This window comes from Leuresthes tenuis, unplaced genomic scaffold (assembly GCF_036924035.1).
Source record: "Leuresthes tenuis unplaced genomic scaffold, fLeuTen1.0.hap1 SCAF_20, whole genome shotgun sequence".
NCBI lineage: Eukaryota > Metazoa > Chordata > Actinopteri > Atheriniformes > Atherinopsidae > Leuresthes > Leuresthes tenuis.
In genome coordinates this window covers 9,278,654-9,297,488 of record NW_027325374.1, presented here as the reverse complement: position 1 = coordinate 9,297,488, position 18,835 = coordinate 9,278,654, and the positions used below count along the sequence as shown (strand labels likewise).

General features: G+C 38.5%; 1 protein-coding gene across 3 annotated transcripts in view; it reads right to left on the bottom strand.

Annotated features, from left to right (window-relative positions):
* LOC140278195 (carbohydrate sulfotransferase 15-like) overlaps nt 1–12,723 on the bottom strand; it is a 234,996-nt gene extending 222,273 nt beyond the window's left edge. For all 3 annotated transcript variants that reach the window (XR_011909182.1, XM_072373140.1, XM_072373141.1), the window contains exon 1: nt 12,264–12,723. The gene's annotated coding sequence lies outside the window, so the exon portion shown is untranslated. The remainder of the gene's footprint in view (nt 1–12,263) is intronic.
* Between the last annotated feature and the right edge of the window lie 6,112 nt (nt 12,724–18,835).

Below are 18,835 nucleotides of genomic sequence, written 5' to 3'. Positions count from 1 at the left end.
GTAATGGGTATATTGCGAAGAGAATTAGGTGTCATTTTTTTCCACACTGAACACACTATGAACAATGAGAACAAATTGAAGAACGATTAAACAGATAGTTTAAGATCATATTTCATTTCGATTGGAAGTTTACTTTTTGTCAACTTACAAATAAAGGACCGTCATTTTTTTCTAGGAGCTGTGTCTTTAACAGAATATGTAATCAAGATTTCTATTGTAAATGACGGAGCTGCAAGTTTGAGTGGCGTATGCAAAACGGTGCTGTGTCCGCATAGCCATTCTCAATGAATAATTCATCATGATGAACTTAAATGGAATGTGCCTTTACCTTACAACCCAACCTAACAGAATTTATTCCCATAGGAATTTAAATAATTTTGGTTATAGTGTGTGTATCTCAGCATATACACATTTTGGGTTTAAGCTTGCTCACATCTGATCTTACAGTCACTTGAATACAGTTTCTCTGTGTTCCCTCTTGCATAGTGTTTTGCGTCTGTGATGTCATCGTAGACGCTGATTTGTATTCTTTTTTTTTTGTGAAATAATAATTGACCTCGCTGCCAGAATTTTACATGTTGATTGAAATAAAAGCCTGAAAAAGTTCCATAATTCTTAGAGACAGAGGAAACATAACTAAGTTACATGGCAGAGAAAGAAAAAAAAGTAGAGACAATGCAAACAAACCCACCTTCATTAATAGATTCTTAAAGCTATGCAGGATGACTGGATGTTTGGGGGATTTCCAAAAGATTGTTTTTTCATCTCCTTCACTTCCACCCCTGGCATTTTGAATTGTCAGTCATGTGGGTGGAAAATTCAGCCAATAAAATTTGCATTTGCATCATTTACAATTCAGCAACGTATCTGTTCTCTTAGACGAAGGATTGAAAAATTAGGCTTCCTACCAGCACTACTTATAGAAAGGGATATGCACGATGTTGCACAACAATGATAATAAAACAGCAAAATAGCATGATCAGCTCCAGAATTTGAATGGATTCTTCTTGCGCTCAAACGTAATCAATTTAGCCTGGTAGCACAGAAACACAGAAACTGATAGAGAAACAAAAGGCAAGAACAGCTCTGAAAACATACCTAAAAAGACTGAAACAGGACACAACACTGACGATAACTTGTAGTTGTAGTTTAATCTGATCAAACCTCTTTCTTAAGATGACTCCACCAACACATAATCCTACTCCCTCTCTCAATCTATCGATAAGACCTGACAGCCAGGATCTCTGAAGTCAAATCTAGAGTCCATCTTCCTTGACAGACCCAGAAGATGGGAATGTTAACAATTTCAAGTGGAATGCCTCTTAACCCCCAAATCATTATAAAGCACTCTGATCCAGTTTGGCTCTAAACCGGAATTTTCGGAGTACAAGAAAAAAATATAACACTTGTATACAAAGGAAGCCAGATGTTGTGGGTAGCACTTCCAAGACTATATTTAACTGTAAACCAATATTACAATTATAGGGCATTTTTCCACGCAAAATTTTGTTTTCCACTGATGGTCTAGACAAGCAGGGAGAACATCTGTAAACACTGTTCTGCACTCTGGAATGACCTAAACCTCAGTTTGGTCAACCACAACTACAATCCCTATATGACACAGCTGTATATATCTAAATATATTACCTATTCTGGTAAACCCTCAGTTGAACTGTCATGGTAGTGTAAGCCAAAGTATTCAAAACAAGTTCTCTGACAGTCTGCTCCCAACCAAAGGATTTAACAGTGATTAAAAATGTTTACACTGAAACTAAACTGACTAATTTTTTGGAAGCCATGTAGGTAAGCGCTTACTGTTGGCTTCCAACCCTGTATCTGAGAAATGCCATGTTTTTGAGCATGTTTGTCCTGAAATAAACAGCTTAGCTATGGATCTGCAATTTTTTGCATGTCATTCTGTCTCCTACTTTGGTTTGATTTTATTTACAGCATAGTTAGGCAATGTCTGGCTTTTCTGGTAGCACCACAAACAGATTGACTACAATGATTTCTGCAGAGAATCTAGTAGCTGGGTTGAATTTCACAAACAATAAATGGGTTCACAGTTAAAACTGGTACAGTTATTCATATTTCCCTCGGGATAACTTCTATAAACAGATGTTTATACATGAATATGTAAAATCTCAGACAGGGAAACAATATTTTTGTACCAGAAACTTACTGGTTTCCATTCACAACCTAAACAATGTCACCCAAAAGACACTTTTGCCAGCTTTGATGACATGTAGAAACATTCTATGCATGCAGATTGCCTGAAATACAATCCCAAAAACATCTGCGTAAAAATATTTACGTTTTTTCATCAGCTCTACAGGATTTACTAGCATTTGGAACAGAAATGTCTTAGCTATGCTGGAAGCCCTGAAACATTGATTGTTGCACCTAAAAGCTAAGTCATCACATACTATCACCTGGGTTCTCCCCTATTTATTGTCACTGTATTCAAATTATTCCTTGTCTATTTCCTTCACCACAAAGTTATCTTGACGACAGTAGCTACAAGATATGGATTGTGACTGTTTGAAATACACAAAAGTATCCTTTAATTTCTGCAGAACTGACTACATTCACAATTGCATTATAATGTCATTTTTTTATATATATCTGCTTAACCTAAGTAGTTTGACATTATCATTGTGAATTTACTCACAGATGAAATTATAAACACACTGGATTAACTGAACTGCTCAGATGTCAGACTGCATGAGTCAGCAGGGTGTGACCAGTGATGATTCCTTCGGAAAAGGTTTTGAAACTCAAGTTAAGAAACAGAAGCTATCTAAAATGGAGGTAAAGGTTAAGGGGAAACATTTAACCCTGGTTTTCATAACTAAACGGAATGAATTGAGTGCATGAATAAAGCCCATTATGTTGCATGTCATTCATATAAAATGTCATGGTACCTACATGGCTGGGTTGACACTCTCGCTGCATAATGAACCTCCAATACATAAAAGTTATTTTAGTTTTAATACCCCACAACTCAATAAAGGGGGAACTCATTGTTACCAGATTTTGCATTACTTGAGAATTACATCTGATGTGGCAACATGGGTCATATTGAAGGGTATGAACAACCTACCTTTATGTTTGTTTCGACTGGAGGCCTTGTCACCAAATATACTTATCATACTTTCACTAAAACTGAAGAGAAAATTGTGTATCTCCAAAAAACAAATAATTGCTCGTGAGGATTTCAGGAGTAACTCAGCTTAAAAACATTCAGCTTTTCTAAGCATAGTCTCTTGGTGCCCAGCAACAGACCATTTCAGCTCTGGTGGTCTGAAGTCTTTTATTAAAGATGACACTTTTCCATCTGAGATTGTGTGATGATGAGGAGAAGGACAGCATAACTTCAGAACTGCTTCCTGTTTGGTCTAATTTCAAGATTTATTAAGGCTCTCCAGGTGACGTGTAGTAATCCGCAGCAGTACTTTCACACCAAATCAACAGTCATCTCAAACTGTGCTGAGCCTCCTGCCAGTAACAGAAATGTGCATGGATTGCGTGTTTGCCTACGACTGCCAAGAAAGCGTGTGAATTAAGAGAACATAGGCTATTACCAGATCTGCTGACTTACTGCTCCCTGTCTTGGGAGTGGGTCGGATGCAAACAATTTTAGGTAGGCGACTCGAGGGTATCCCAGCGGATCCATAATATTAACTTGGCCTGTGGATTTTCAACTTATAAGATGCCGTGTCCCTATCTTCTTCCCATTACATTATATACATGACTCCACAATAATGAAACCTTACACAGACTCTCAGGGCTTAACGGACAGGCAGGCAGGTTAATTCTCCAAATTAAAGGTGAGCAAAAAGGGGTCTATTTTTAATACAGAGGAAATATTCCAGTGTGTTTTTTATTCTTAGGGTTGCCAATATGTTCCACCTCTACCAGAGGGATTACTTACACTGTAATTTGAGCGCCAGGTAAATCACATATATTAATCTGTTCAGTTCTGCTTCCTGTAAGAAGTAGATATGAGCAAAAAAAGAAGAGAAAGAATTTTAGCTGCTCGTCACATCCAGATAAATGATGATCTTCTGCAATACCACATCCATCTTGCAAAGCGTAACAATTTCTTCGCTACACTAATAGTTCATTGGTAGCAGCTGCCTGCACAGATATGAAATGCCAGCTTCAAATGAACTTGGTAGGGATAATCCCACAAAATGATAGCTGTAGTAATGAAAATAACATTTGTACAAATTCATTGTGACCCCTGCCAGGCCAGAGTATAACTCCTCACTGCCAGATATCGTTGAAAATGTAAAAAACCCTGTAGGTGTGTCTGGCACTTCAGCTGGAATTTTCAAAGCTGCCTGATAAATGGAACTCAATGTTGACCTCTGACCTCAGCCAGACCTGCAGCCAATAGGCACGTGCATGTTAGGACGTCACCTCTTGTTTGGGTTGAACAAGCCCCAGGACTGCTGCTGTTGGCACTTAATAACCGCACGCTCAGCTGCATCACGAGTAAGGGGGAGAAAGCCGAAATTGAACTGTTCAGTGATGAGACAGATAAGTTGTCTGATGGGGGAAATTGAAAGTACAATCTTGGTGATTTGTGGTTCATTCAAAAAAGAAAAAAATTAAAGCATGGGGCAGCTAAGCTTTTGAATGGTTGCTCATTTTAAAGGAATAGCCCAAGGTAATTGGAAAATGTGGTGTTGTATATTGTTTAGGTCCCCACAGGTTTGCACTGGGGGACAATTAGGCTGACATCTGGATGACAGATACTGGAGCAGCACCCAAACACAATCACTAATAGTGGTCCTCTATGCTACCCAAAGGGATTCCATGACAACAAATGAAACCATCCATAGACCAGTGGTGGAGCATAATTTAACCATAATATATGCTACATATTTAACGTATTAAAACACAGTAGCTCATGTTTATGCCTAGTTTCACTTTTGAACCATATTACACACAAAATACACTGATCATTATGCATTAAATAGGCAAATACATGTAAGTAAATACATGTACAAAACTTTAGAACTTGACTAACCTAAAACATCTGACTGGAACAAACATTAGTATAAAAATCTGTCTCCACATCCTATTTCTTTCTTTTTTTAAGATAAACTGCCTTTTGAAAGTTTTCATCATTCATCTTCATAAAAAAACACATTTATTACCACTGCCTACTATAAAACTATTCAGTTACTGATTGAAAAAGAAAAGAAAGAATGCAAACACACTTTTACACCCCAACATTACCTCAGAGTGTTCTCTATTTTTTCCAGACAATTTAATGTATGCAAAAAAAAGAAGTTACTTTGTAAAAATAAATAAATAAATAAACTGTAGTAGATGTATATTTACGTAGTGGAATAACATTTTTCTTCAAATGTACACCAGAGATGAGGCAAAAATAAGTCTCAAGTATTTCTACTTAAAAAGGCTTTAAAGTCCTAAATGAGTCGTGGTGGGCTCTTCAGCAAATTTAAATCCATTACAACATAAAAGTAATTGTCCAAAAATCTAGCCGCACCATTTTATGTCAATTTGCTGGATATAAGTATCCTTTTAGAAAACCCTCCTTTCTAAGATTTGGCCTTGGTGTAAAATATATGCATTTCCAAGTAAAAAAAATTAAGTTGAAGTGAGATCTTGACTCGGTGCTTTCTTTCTCTTTTAATTTTGTCACTAAAGTCTAATGTGATTAAATTAATTTAGTTAATTTGAGTCCACACTTCTGACATACTTCTTCTTTCGGCCTCTCCCTCCATCAGGGGTAGCCACAGCGAGTGGATCTCTCATCATTGATTTGGCACGTTTTACGCTGGATGCCCTTCCTAACACAACCCTTCACCATTTATCCTGGCTTGGGACCGGCACTAGAAATACACTGGCTCATGCTCCCCAGTGGCTGGGCGCTCTTACTCCACACTTCTGACATACATTATCCCTTAACAAACAATCCCATAAATCAAGCTACAAACAAAAGTAGAGTCTGCTCATTTGTCAAATTCAAACTATGTGGCACAACTCGGTACAGATGGTGAAGGGTGTAAAAGCCAGTTTATTTTTGCATGCATCATTAAAACAAGCAATGACCCCCTAGCTTTGGCAGTGGTACACAAACATTTCAAAGGCAACGCACTGTATCGAGATTACACCGTTTTTTGTGTTATTACAGAAATTAGTCGTAAAACTCGTAAATTACTATTTGTACATCCCGCTGTTACAGCCCGCATGCTTTACAAATAAGGCCAGCTGTTTTGATGTTGGGAATTCGGATCATGTGTTGCAATTATGAAAGCATGCATCTTACCACTCTTGCATAACATAAGAGAAAAAAAAGCTTCTTGCAAATAACTCACTTAATAAAGCTGATGAATGTCTATTAGTGTGGTAGTTAAATCACTGGAGGCTCATCAGTCACAATGACAAGCAGCATTGGACCGCAACTTCATACAGACAACATCTTCTGGAGTGGTTGCTCATCCACAGCCACATAAATCCTCACCAGTGATCCACTACTCTTCATCAGGAATATATAACATAGCTTCATTGGAGGACCCATCCATCACTGGCTGCACTGCATGCACCATTACATTTGAACTCCTTTACTTAAACACAGCCAGAAAGCAGCTTGATCTCCAGAAGAGATTATTCAGTCTGAAACCACTTGGCTTACAAAAACAGTGTAACTACGAAAATATAAGCATCAAAAGAGTTACTGTTGACAGGCACAAAGCCAAAGATGGCATCTTTAAGAGCTTTAAATACTGTTCTTTACATCTCATTTTGTCTTTGATTAAACCATGAGTCTGTAAAACCTTGAAAAATAAACCTTAAACAAGTTTCCGTAGCCCAGTGTGATGTATCCAAATTGCTTTTTTTGTTCAAACGTGTTTGACAACTTGTATCCAGCCACCCATTTTGTGCTGTTTATCCGTGACCAGCCAAGAGATATGAGTCTGGGGTCTGCCTCACACCACATGCCGGATTCACCTCGACTGTCTTCTCCACTCTGAGACTCTGTGCTCCTCACCTTTTCCCTGAGGGTAAGCCCAAACACCCTTCGGGGGAAGCTCATTTTGGAAATTTGTAGCTGCAGTGTCACTCTTTCGGTGACTACCCACATCTCGTAACCATAGGTGACCATAGGTGGAAAATAGGGTGACTACTAAATTGACATCTTCGCCTTTCAGCTTGGATCTTTTTTTAAAAATAATTACGATTACCTTTGACAAATTGTTAGTTATTTTGAGTTTTTTAGCACTAACCAAAAATCATCAAGCAAAGGATTATGCGGGATGTTTGACCCAAGTCAGATTGATTTTCGAAGCAGATACGGGCAGCAACAAGGCAATTAATATTTCCACTGTGGCTTCAAATAGAGTTTATGGAAGCCTGTTGCAGCAAAAAAACGGATTGAGTTTTTTCCATTGTGGTGAAGTTAGCTGCACTGAGCCTTGCCATGAACGCCTGTGAGTAATCGAGCTGCATTGGGTCAGCGCGAGTGTTTCCACTGCAACACAGAACAAGGTAAAGTTGTGTACCTTGATGACCTGTACTGTTAGAAGAGTGCCATCAACAATAAGTCCATCTAGTAAAGGTTTTCTCAGCTGTTTCTGGCTGTTTGTATGTGAGATACTCCACCTTGCAATAAATTAAAACAGGACTATTGACCAAAGAAAGCAAAATATGCCCATGTCTTTTTGATATTGGAATCAGCATCCTTGCATTAAGTTGAAGCAACATGAACAAGAAAGCTTGGCATTTTGCGTGTGCTTTATATCACACACTCATGAGTACTCTGGAGTCTAGGTGATTTAAATATTATCACAAGAGGGTGAACATAAGGCTATGTGCCTTCTATTGTTGAAAGGCATGCACAGAAAAAGGCTTCCTGTAGATGCACATTTATGAAACATGTCTTCCAAGCAGCTTTAAAGTGGACAAGCAAGTCCAAAACAGAAACCTAATACAGCTTGAAGAAATCTGAAAGTGTTCACTAGACATTAAAAAAGAATATCTGAGAGTAAACAGAGTAAAAACAGAGCTTTACCTTTAATCTCCAGAGCTGACACACAAAATGAAGACATAGCTAAGAGGAGGCATCGCAGATCATGCTTTGCTACAGGACCACAGTAGTGTGGATGGCTGTCGCTGTGAGACTGCTGTGGAAACACATGACATTGCAACTTGGCCTGGCACAGTGTAGCTGAAACACACGAACCGCAGCTAGCTGAAAAACCATATTAGGAAAGTAGTACATATGGTTTGGAGGTCAAGGGACTACCAGCATGCCCTGGCCAGCAGACCCCATTACATTCTTTACTCTAAGCATCATGCAGCAATGACTGAAATAAAAGACCCCTAACAGAGAGGTCAGATGCTTCATTTGAGAAATACAGAGCATTGCTTCAGGCTCTTAGGCTGAAAAGTAAAAAGAAAAAAAGGTGTCAGAGTTATTAGAGCAAGGCAAGATTGTGAAGTCACACAGGATGTCAACAGAGCTGGTCAGAGATGGACGAGACACAGAGCATCAGCTGACCTGAAATTAGAAAAATGTCCCAGACAAGAATGTGCTCTCACATAAGACAAGGAACTATGGGGCAAATCAGTTCATCACCAAAGCCTCTGTTTGAAGATTTATAGCCTTCTTCGAGTGAAAATCAAAGCAAATGAAATCAGTGTGTGTATAAACAAGAGCATCAGAGTGTTAAATCTATGTGGCAATAACCGCAGGGTGGCAGAATGATTCACAGGAAACTTTTCATTTCAAGTGTCAAAGAAATATTTGATTCATCTTCTGAGCTTGCACTGTTCAAATGTGCACTTCTACATCTGTCCAAACATAGAGGAACATTTAATTGCTGTCAGTGTCTATTGAGTTTAAAGTCCTTAATCTGAAAATGTCATGGCTCTTTGTATGTCTGCCGCCAAATGCTCTCCAGCTTTCGTGATGAAGCAACCTTAAAAAGGCCATTTAGAATTGAATTACCAAATATTCCCTCTGCTATTTCACTTGAATGCTCTTCCCATGAGAAATGTCTGACAAACATTTCAATAACAAAGGTAATCTTTCTTTGTCTCTGTTCTAGTAATTAAGTCAATAGCTGGTCTGTTGTTGAAAAAAAGCAGAAATCCCTGATGAAAAGTGTCAGAAAGTTCATCTTAAAAGCTGAATTTCCTGCTTTTATCACTCTGACTAAGTCTTTCCTTTTCAAAACTGACAGGAGAGTTATGACACACATATTACCCAATCATGGCTGTGTGTCTTTTTGTGAATGGCTAATTCATCAGGCCATTACCAAGCACTAAGTTAACACTACTTTTATATCAAGACCTATCAGCCAGAAGAATTGCAGCTCAACTTCTGTTGGACACAGTAATGCATCAAAGAGCTCCCGTCACTCCACAGAAATCTGTGGTGAGAGAGATGAAATGAGCACAAGCAAAACAGAGTACGACTGCTGGAGGCCACGCACACTACGCCCAGTCTAAATCATTCTAATCATCCATCCCACTCTCTGTGTAATAATATATTGCAGCGAGAAAAAGGAACCCCACCACATTTAGAACGCCTACAGCGGGTCTCAGCTTCCCACACAGTCTTTGTCAACTTGCAAAAAGCTGCACACACTGACATGACACACGCACAGTGTGTATATGTCAAACCACAGCATGTAAACAGCTTCATTACGAAATGTGTGGCCTGAATTATTGGGCTGATTCAATCTTATCAGAATAACATTTCACACACTCACACACTGACAGGTGTAGTGGAACCTTACTTGTAATCTGTTCAACTGTAAATGTAACCTTATAATCTTAATCTTATTGTCTCTCTGGTTCAAATAAGATGAATATTTCCACCCACTCTGGATCAGTAAATTCTTTGAGATGAACTCTTTCTTTTATTGGGCTTTGTGTTTTTTTTCTGTATCTTTGAAAAGAGCACCAGCATGCAGAAAGACATGGCGTGTGCTGTTATATCTGCTATGTGACCTGAGCATAATAACCTTTGTATTATATTTACCGTTTTTAATTTATAACAGGGCCTCTTGCCCTCTCCTCTGTTTAAAAACTCTAAGAGAAGTAGCCTATGTCCTTTGGTTGATATATGGTCAAAAAGAAAAGCCGAAGCAGTTACTCTTCCCAGAAGATAATCCAATTGCATTTTGGTCACATTCTTTGATCAAACGACAGATCAGCAGCACAAGCACTGTCCTTGAGTCAAAATTGTTGCCTTGAGATGGAATGCTTCTTAAATGCCACAGCTAATAATTCAAATCAAAGAAATGCAGCAAATCCTCTCTTTTAAAAAGCTGGATTTGTGCGGAACAAAGAGCGGTAAAATCCAAACAGTACTCTGCTGTGTACTGTCATACACTACCATACTGTGACCTGTGATGTATACCATTGATACAGCACTTACAGACATTTACAGAAAATCCTTCCTATAAACACTTTGGGAAAGTGAAAGACAAATTAGAAAAATTCTTCTTCGGAGACTTGTTTTTCCAGCTTGGCTTTTATTCTATGTTATTGGATTGGCAGGACAGTCTTGTGGTGGGAACAAGTCATAACCTGCTGGTCACCCTGCCTGTGTGGGTTTTCTCCAGGTGCTCCACCCTTCTCCCCACAGCTGAAAGACGTTAGGTTAATCTGAGTCTAATTTGGCCATAGGTCTGCACGGTGTGTCAGTCTTTGTGTTGCAGACTTGCTCTCCCTAAATGTCATCTGATGAAGGTGTAGCCCAAAACAAACCTTTGCAGTATAAAGTGTGTATAAATGATAGATTATGATGAATATCATTATCAGCTGAACCCATGATAGCAGTATCATTGCATTTCTTAATAATTAAACATGGGATACAAACTGTAAAGTCAAATACCGTTTAAAGAATGTTAATTAGTATATCTACATATATACATGCGAGTAGGGTCATTGTCTGACAAATCTTTCACCATTGTAGCAGTAAGTAGATTTACTGTAATGAACTTCAAATTCATTTTCAGTGACAACTACAGTGACAAACCAAAATTTGAAATACTCTGCTGATGAAGTTACTGCAAATTTATTTAGGAAATTACAATGTACATCAGCACAATAGTGATCCTTACAAAATCCTCATCCCTTCTGCACTGTCATACCATTTACCTGCCTTCTTTTCTTTTAAGGTCACTGTCTTTTAAAACCTTTGCAGCAAATCTAGTGGTAAGCAGCCACCACATTGGTACCTAATTGAAACCTCAATGATGGTAATTAAAAAAAAAAGATGTGAGTCATCCCGAGGTGCATTTACCACTCAATAATCAGACCCTCATATCACCTCATACTGCAATACAGCTGGATATTGTGCAAAAGCTTTTATCTGTAAACTGTTATAGGTTTAGAAAAAAAAATGTTATTGACGGGTGAAGGATAATCAGCAGGTGCTTTAACGGCACCTCAGATCCTGGAAACACTCGTGCTCGTGACATGTATTGACCAGAAGAACTGTAAGATGAGTCTCTGTTTGCAGTTTCACATTAAATCAAGAAAGAAAAAGAAAAAGGGCACTTCTATTCGCAGCCATCCCCACGTTTGCATTTCAGCAGTATGTGGTCTGGTACATGTCTTTGGTTGGACAAAGACAAGAGAGGACTACTCCGTCCCTCCCGAGGCTTCCCCTGCTCTCATTGGTCAGAACAAAATCCTTTTGTTTTGGCTCTTAAGGCTGAAAATCCCACATCTCATGAATGGGAGCTAAATCTTCACTTATCAAATAAAGGACCTTTATCTGAATCATTTCGAATAGAACCAATCTATCCTGTATAACTAACTGCAAGGTGATGAAATTTTTTTTCAATAGTTATGACTATATCTCCGGGGGCAGTATGTGCTATAGAGACCAGCGCTCTTTATCTCTCTTTATATGAAGTAAAACGAGCGCCGAGTTAGATTAGAATACATAGTGACCCATTCATTCTCTATACGGGCAGCGGGCGCCTCTTCCCTGAAAGGAGTCCGTTATATTAGTGATGTCTCCGGTTGAAGGCTAGACAGGGAGCACACACACACATATAAAGTCAAATCAGCCAGAAAACTTTTCCATCTCTGCATCCACTCCCCCAGGAGACATGCAGCCAGAAAAGCGAGGGCATGAACTTCAAGCACGCGGCGGACACGAGCTTTCGCATCAAAAACGAACAGAATTAAATCAATGCAGTGACAGGAATCAAAATGCTGATCAGCTCTGACAACATAACAGAGTGTGGAATAAAACCTACCATGAGTTTCTTGCTTAAAGCCGGCAGCGCTCACACGACCAGCCGGATCACACAACTTCTCATTGCCAGCTTCTGTATTTCCATTGCAATCACTGGTCACGCGATTAAAGGCATTTGTAAATCCGTGTGATTTGGATTTCGTTTCCTCCGCCGGTGATTAGACGAGAGCAAGTTGTACACTCTCTGTTATGTGACAGTCTATCTCTCAAGATCCCGATATGAACAGTGTGAGTCTCTCTCTGTGTCTCCGTCTTTACTGGTGGGGGTGGTGAGGGTGAGGGGTGAGCGGGCGAGCGGGGGAGGGAGCAGAGGTCCCCCCCCCACGAGCGACAACAATAATCTCTCCACAAACACGATAATCACATACGCTCCAGTATGATGAGTAATATCATGAAATACACACTTAAAGGGCCAATTTATGTCAAATCAATGAACATTTTTCTCGCTTCTGCAAATACCGAACTCATTCTGACACGCACAGATTATTTTTAGATTTCAGTTTCAAATTTCTAACTCCACCCCATTTCAATAGGGGTGAATGTTATGTTGCACGTCTTTATTCAGAGATTCAACCCTAAATCCGAAAAAGTAGGTAGATTAAAGAAAGTACTGTTTGATTCCAATATTTGACTTTCAGTTCACTGTAGAGGGGTTGAACCCATAACAAGCCATCATGTCTCATCGCCTGCATTCAATTTGTCGTCATGCATCCATGTGTTATGGTCTGTGGGTTTTGTAGTGTTTTGGTCTGGTTAAATATTTTGGCTTTGTGAGTGACTTATTGGTTTTATTGAGTTCATTACTATGGCAAAGCTCTGCTCTGTTTTTTGTTGCTTAGTTTCTGGTTGTTTTTTGATGCTCAGTCCTTTATCAGTATTTCCCCAAGTTTCTGTCAAATTTTGGCAATCATTTCCCCCGTGTGTCATGTGTAGCTTTGCTTATTTTGTCTTCCTACCTTCATTGGCTTAACCTTTGCCTTGTAAAGCTCAACTGTACCCGATGATCTGCAAAAGTTTTTTCCTGACTTTGTCATTGCTTGGATTGATGTCGCTGAACCTTTTGAGATGCTCAATCTTTGTGTATCAAGTGAGTTTATTTATTCAACTCAAATGCATGTATCCTTTGTTTCAGTCCTCAAATCACTCACTAAAACACCATTCCTGCAACCAGTCCAGTCTCAACAGAAAGTCTGCAAGATTTGTCTACATCAGTGTTTTCTATAGGGTCAGTATCAGCATCACATGATGGGAACCTCAACTCTTGATTACCAATATAAATGTATACCAAGACCATATATTTCGAGCATCTAACCCTAATCATATACTTTTAATTTCTTACCCTAACAATCAGTTTGGTGAGAGCGAAGTAATAATATGATGAATCTTGAGAAGGAGGGGAAATAGAAAGGTAAGAGGACAGTAGAAAATGTTGTGCAGCACAGTCTCAAACTATTCACCTCTTGCATGAATATCCATGAACTAATCCCAGCCATCAAACCCATCCTTCCCCCTTATAGGTGCTTTTGTGGTACACAAGTACAGCATAACAGAATATCATTCACAAATGTGACTTAAAACGGTCCACAAGTCCTCCAGCTGAAATGTTTCTATCTTTTCTTTGTTTTTACTCTTGAATACAACTCATAATTCCATCCTGTAAACTACCCCACCCCCCAGTCACAAGTGGCATGAGGGAAATACGACTCATAAGCATTTCCACATTGGAGAATGTCAAGTCTATCGTTTAACAAGCCACAAAGTCCGCACAAAGAGGAAGGAGGGGTGGTTGGATGAAGGAGCTATTTGCTGTGCTTTTGAGATCTGAGATCGAGATCAACATAAACTCAGCAAGCAGCATTTCACCAAAACATTTTTCTGACTTTCAACTAACATTCTTCTAACGTGACCAAATCATCATGGACAGTGTTTTTTTTTTCCTTGACACTCAGTTGGTTTCATAATTGCATATCCTTTGAGCATATTTATAGTCTGTATCTGCTTCCATGTGCATATGCCACAGAGGCATATTTTTGGGGAAGACATTCTTAAACTGTTCTGTGCAAAGAAGAAGTCATATGTTAAACCTTGTTCAGAGGCAGTGTCGATGAAGGCTGTGTGGTCTCTGGGATGGACCATCACATCATGGAATTCTGTGTTCTAATCAGATGAATGTGCATTCCAGATTTTTTGGAAGATATGTCAACAGACCAAAGATGAAAAAGTGCATCAAGACTCTTATCAGTAACATGTCCGAAAGCCAGGCTCTGTGATGATATGAAGTTGTTTCAGTGCCTGTGGTTAAAATATTTTACAGTTCTATGATGGCATCATTCATGCAGAGATATACATGTAGATTCCATGCATCTATGCATTTAACACAACAGCAAAAAATCTCACTCTGCACAGGGTATGAGTAGTGGACCAGACTGCCTGCAGTCTTGACCTGTCTTCAATAAAAAAAAACATGGAGTTTGTTTTACAAGCAAAAAAGTGACTGACAACTCTATGTTGTTGCACACCTTAAGATGTGTTTGCAGGGAGTATTGGTCAATATAACACCTCAAATGCTTCATTACTTGGTATTCTCAACTCCAAAACATCCTATAAGTGTTGTGCGTGGGAATACCAGCATGAGAAAGTGGTAAAATCTTAACAGCTTAGCAGTTTTTTTGGAATGTTGCAGGCCTGATTCTTTTGCCAGATTGCAATCTAAACGACTGTCATTAGTATCCTTTCATTAGCCAACATCATCTGCTACCAAACCGATGCAACCACATTGTGACAGCATTCTATTATCTAGTTTATTTGCTCCAATCAAATTAATAGACCATACCTAATTTATATTTTCATATTAGCAGCATCTCAAATGTTTGCCTCAAAGTTGCAAGGCAGTTAAATTGGAAAAACAGCTACAAAGGAACAAGGATGTGGTCAAACAGTCAAAAGAAATTACTGTTGAATGTGTTTTCCCAAACACTGGTAAAAGGTGGAAAATGCTGGCACACTTCTCTGCCCACTGATTGATGGAAATGATGCACATCTAAGGCTTAATCAACCTTAACCTGTTCCTGAGATTCCAAAACAAACACAAACCATGCAAATAGGTTAATGCATGTTCCACATTTTCATCTGTATACCTTGTTGATGTGTTTCATCATTTCACATCTATACTTTGGTCATTTTTTGTCTAAATGTAGTGTGTTTGTGATTTACATGCTTTGTCTCTCTTTCTGGAATCTATTCTATATTTCTGACACAAGACCAAGAGTCTCCCTTGTGCCATGCTCCATGTTATATTTATCTTCCTCAAATCAAATGACTGAAGTAAATCCTGACAAATGGAAACGGGTTGCAGGGGGAAACGCCGAAAGTATGCATTTGTGACTTATTTCTGAAGAATGGTCTTTAGTATGAGCCAGTGGACTTGGAGCCACAGACAGTGGAAAGCACAGACAGAGTAACTTTAAACCAGATTAGTAGCCAGTAATAATATATCTGCATTAAGCATAGTAGCTACACTAACAACAATAATGTCCATAGTATTTCATTTGAAGTTCAAATCTCAGAAACAGATGACTCAGTAATGTTGTTGCCAAATGGGAAAAAATATGCTTTTTTTCATTTGGTTGAGTTGACCCTTGCAAGCTGCACTCCTGAAGTTTAATAACAAAACAAATAAAACAATGCTTCAAACCTGGTATTGTTCAAAGTCTCTATAGAGTTATTGATGGACTACTGTAGTCCATAACCTCACCATATTTTGACAGATATCAGTTTGAACAATAGTATGATATCTGTTGCTGTTTCTACCCTACCTACCCTAATTTTTGCACGAGATTGCAAAAAAAAAGACGTGTGGCATGACTCCTCTTGACGTGTCTGGATGATTCAGAGCTACAGGAATCAAAGCTTGATTGTGGTGACCATGCAGCATGTGGCAATGATTCTGTCTGCGGACAGAGGTTTTACTCAAGAGCACACTCAGCTGGGAAATAAGTTGTCTCACATCATGTTTCCATGATGAGACCACAATTCTGTTCCTGCTGTTGAGTCAATAAGTCTGAAACATTTATTCTTAACGAAATTATGTATATCTGTTTGTTTGATGCAATGAATAACTTACCTTTAAAGACACCAAGTGCGATGATGTCAATGTGTAAAGACACGTTGTCTCCTCAGCAGCTCATCCTGAGCATACAGGTAGCCCATATGACTCCGCTTGCAATTTTGCCTCCACATAGGCTGTCAGTTATGCCTTCCAGCAACAGTCAGCCTCAGCCTCATTTTCTATTAAAGCCCAGTGGATTTAACTGAGAAGGAAACCAACTAACAAAAATATTTCTCTGTGTGTGTTTCAGGTTTAGAAAATTGTATACCTGAGTTTTATTTATTTTCTTTATTCTTTTTTTAGTATAGCAGTTGGGACAAATTGAGCTTATGTGACTTTATGTGCAAGTCCAGCATGTGCGCATTTAAGTAAACTCACCTTCGAGCCAGTTCCAGAAAAAATGTTTGACCAGCTATGTGAGACCAAAATCTCAACTAATGTAGTTTGTCTGTGGCTTTCAATTTCCTTTTTCATCACTCACGTCCCAGTACTGCTTTCTCAAAAAAATGGCCTTCCAAAGATGAAAGAAATTTTTGGCGGTATTACTCAAAATGTTCACTCTCTTTATGAACGTTTTGCACTACTGTACAACTTTAATTCATCAATTTGCAGAATTGGTTGCCAGCACATCACCCTAATAGTGTGGCAGTGTTCTGTGGCTAAGTTGTACTTTTAAGCCTCCAAATCTGATCAAAGAACCACAAAATTATCCATGAAGTTGAAGTAACATGTTTTATATGTCAAATAAGAAACTCTAATTGTAAAGATTTAATTTAAACGGCTTGGTAAAGAAATACACCCACTTTAGATTTCGAGGATTAAACACAGCAAGAGCAGCAGGAGACCTCCCACAGCTTTTCCATGAATAGCACCCCACTATCATATATTTTTTTCCTTTCTTTTGGACCCTTCATAATGGGAACAGTTAATAATGTTGCTATGAACTCAGCAGGACTGTCAGTAAGATTAGACGTAGCAGCTTTTCCACATGCCTGTTGGTGAGAGTGGGTGGAAAAGATGTCTGAAAGTCATGTTGGGGATTTTTTTAAGGGAAACGTGGATTCTGAGCTCATGTTTAATAGATCCACACTTTCCCTTGAATACAATATATCTAAAATACATTTGGTCATGAAACCTGGATGAACTGTTTTCATTTTGTCCTCATTTTTGTGCAAATGTGTTTGTTGCTAAGTCTGGTTTTAACTCCCTGGAGCTCAGGCAGCTGTTGCTGTGCCGTTCTTTCAGGTTCATTATTCATCTCTTTCATTTCATGTTGTGTGCGTGGGTCAAGGCTGAGTCTCCGTTGTAATCTGACCATAAATTTGTTCTGGCATCAATGTGAGGACTCAACAAATATTGTGGAATGTCATTTCTACTGATGAAGCAATTCTTTAATTTAACTTCAGTTGATGAAATTTCTTCAAATTCAACCAAATACATATATTTTTACTTAATTATCAATGCTAGCAAACAATAAACTTGGAAAAACAGGGACAATGGCTATGAAAAGGTAACAGAAAGTATACAGATACAGAATATTCACAGAACATGTCAGAGTTTTAGTTCCAGGTTTGACTCCAAGTCTCACTTTGCTTTCTCATGGACTCAAACAAGTTAATTTTGTTCTGTGTCCTGTTTGAGACTATTGCATGTTTTATTGCTACAATCTAAGATAACTCTGCAGTTTTTTTTCATTTGTCTTTTTTCAGGGAGAGTCCAAAATTTCTTGCTTTATAGAATCTTCTGTAACAGCATTCTGTGTTATTTTGTCACTTCTGTACTGCATTGTCTGTGGTACTACCCCATCTTTTCATATTGAAGACAGATTATTTGTAAACTTTGTCCTAACCACCTTAAATTTAGTTTAATAGCTCTTGTTCGGTGTATAACACTTTGAATCACCTAGTTGTTGAATTGTACAATATAAAAAAAATGTCTCAATGCTGTGTATTATTTCAGTACAATAGCTACAACGGTCCACAGCCCAAAAACTACTTTATAATGAATGCTTATCATAATGCTTTTACATGACATTGTAATGTAGAGTAACATTGTAATATAGCATTACAAGTGAAATAATTTAACAAAGTGAAGATTGTGCTTGAACTCAAATCTGTTGCATAGAAGTATGTAGATTCATGCCACCAGATATCCTCTATTACCTTCCTACAAATGTGCTTTATGCATGTTTAGTGTCAAACGGAAATTCTGGGATATTTTGAGGGAAAGGATAAACCCTGGACAGGTCGCCAGTCTTTCAGAGGGAAACCATGCAAACTCCACACAGAAAGGAAGCTGCCAAGAATACAACTTCAACCATTAGTCCGCAGTCAATTATTTTACCAGCCAATTTTTCTGACCTGGTCAAACAACTTGATATAACAGAGAATTTAAATGTACTTACCTTCATTTTCTTTCTTTTTTTCAGTTCTACTTAAGCATATATAAACACTGAAGATAAATAA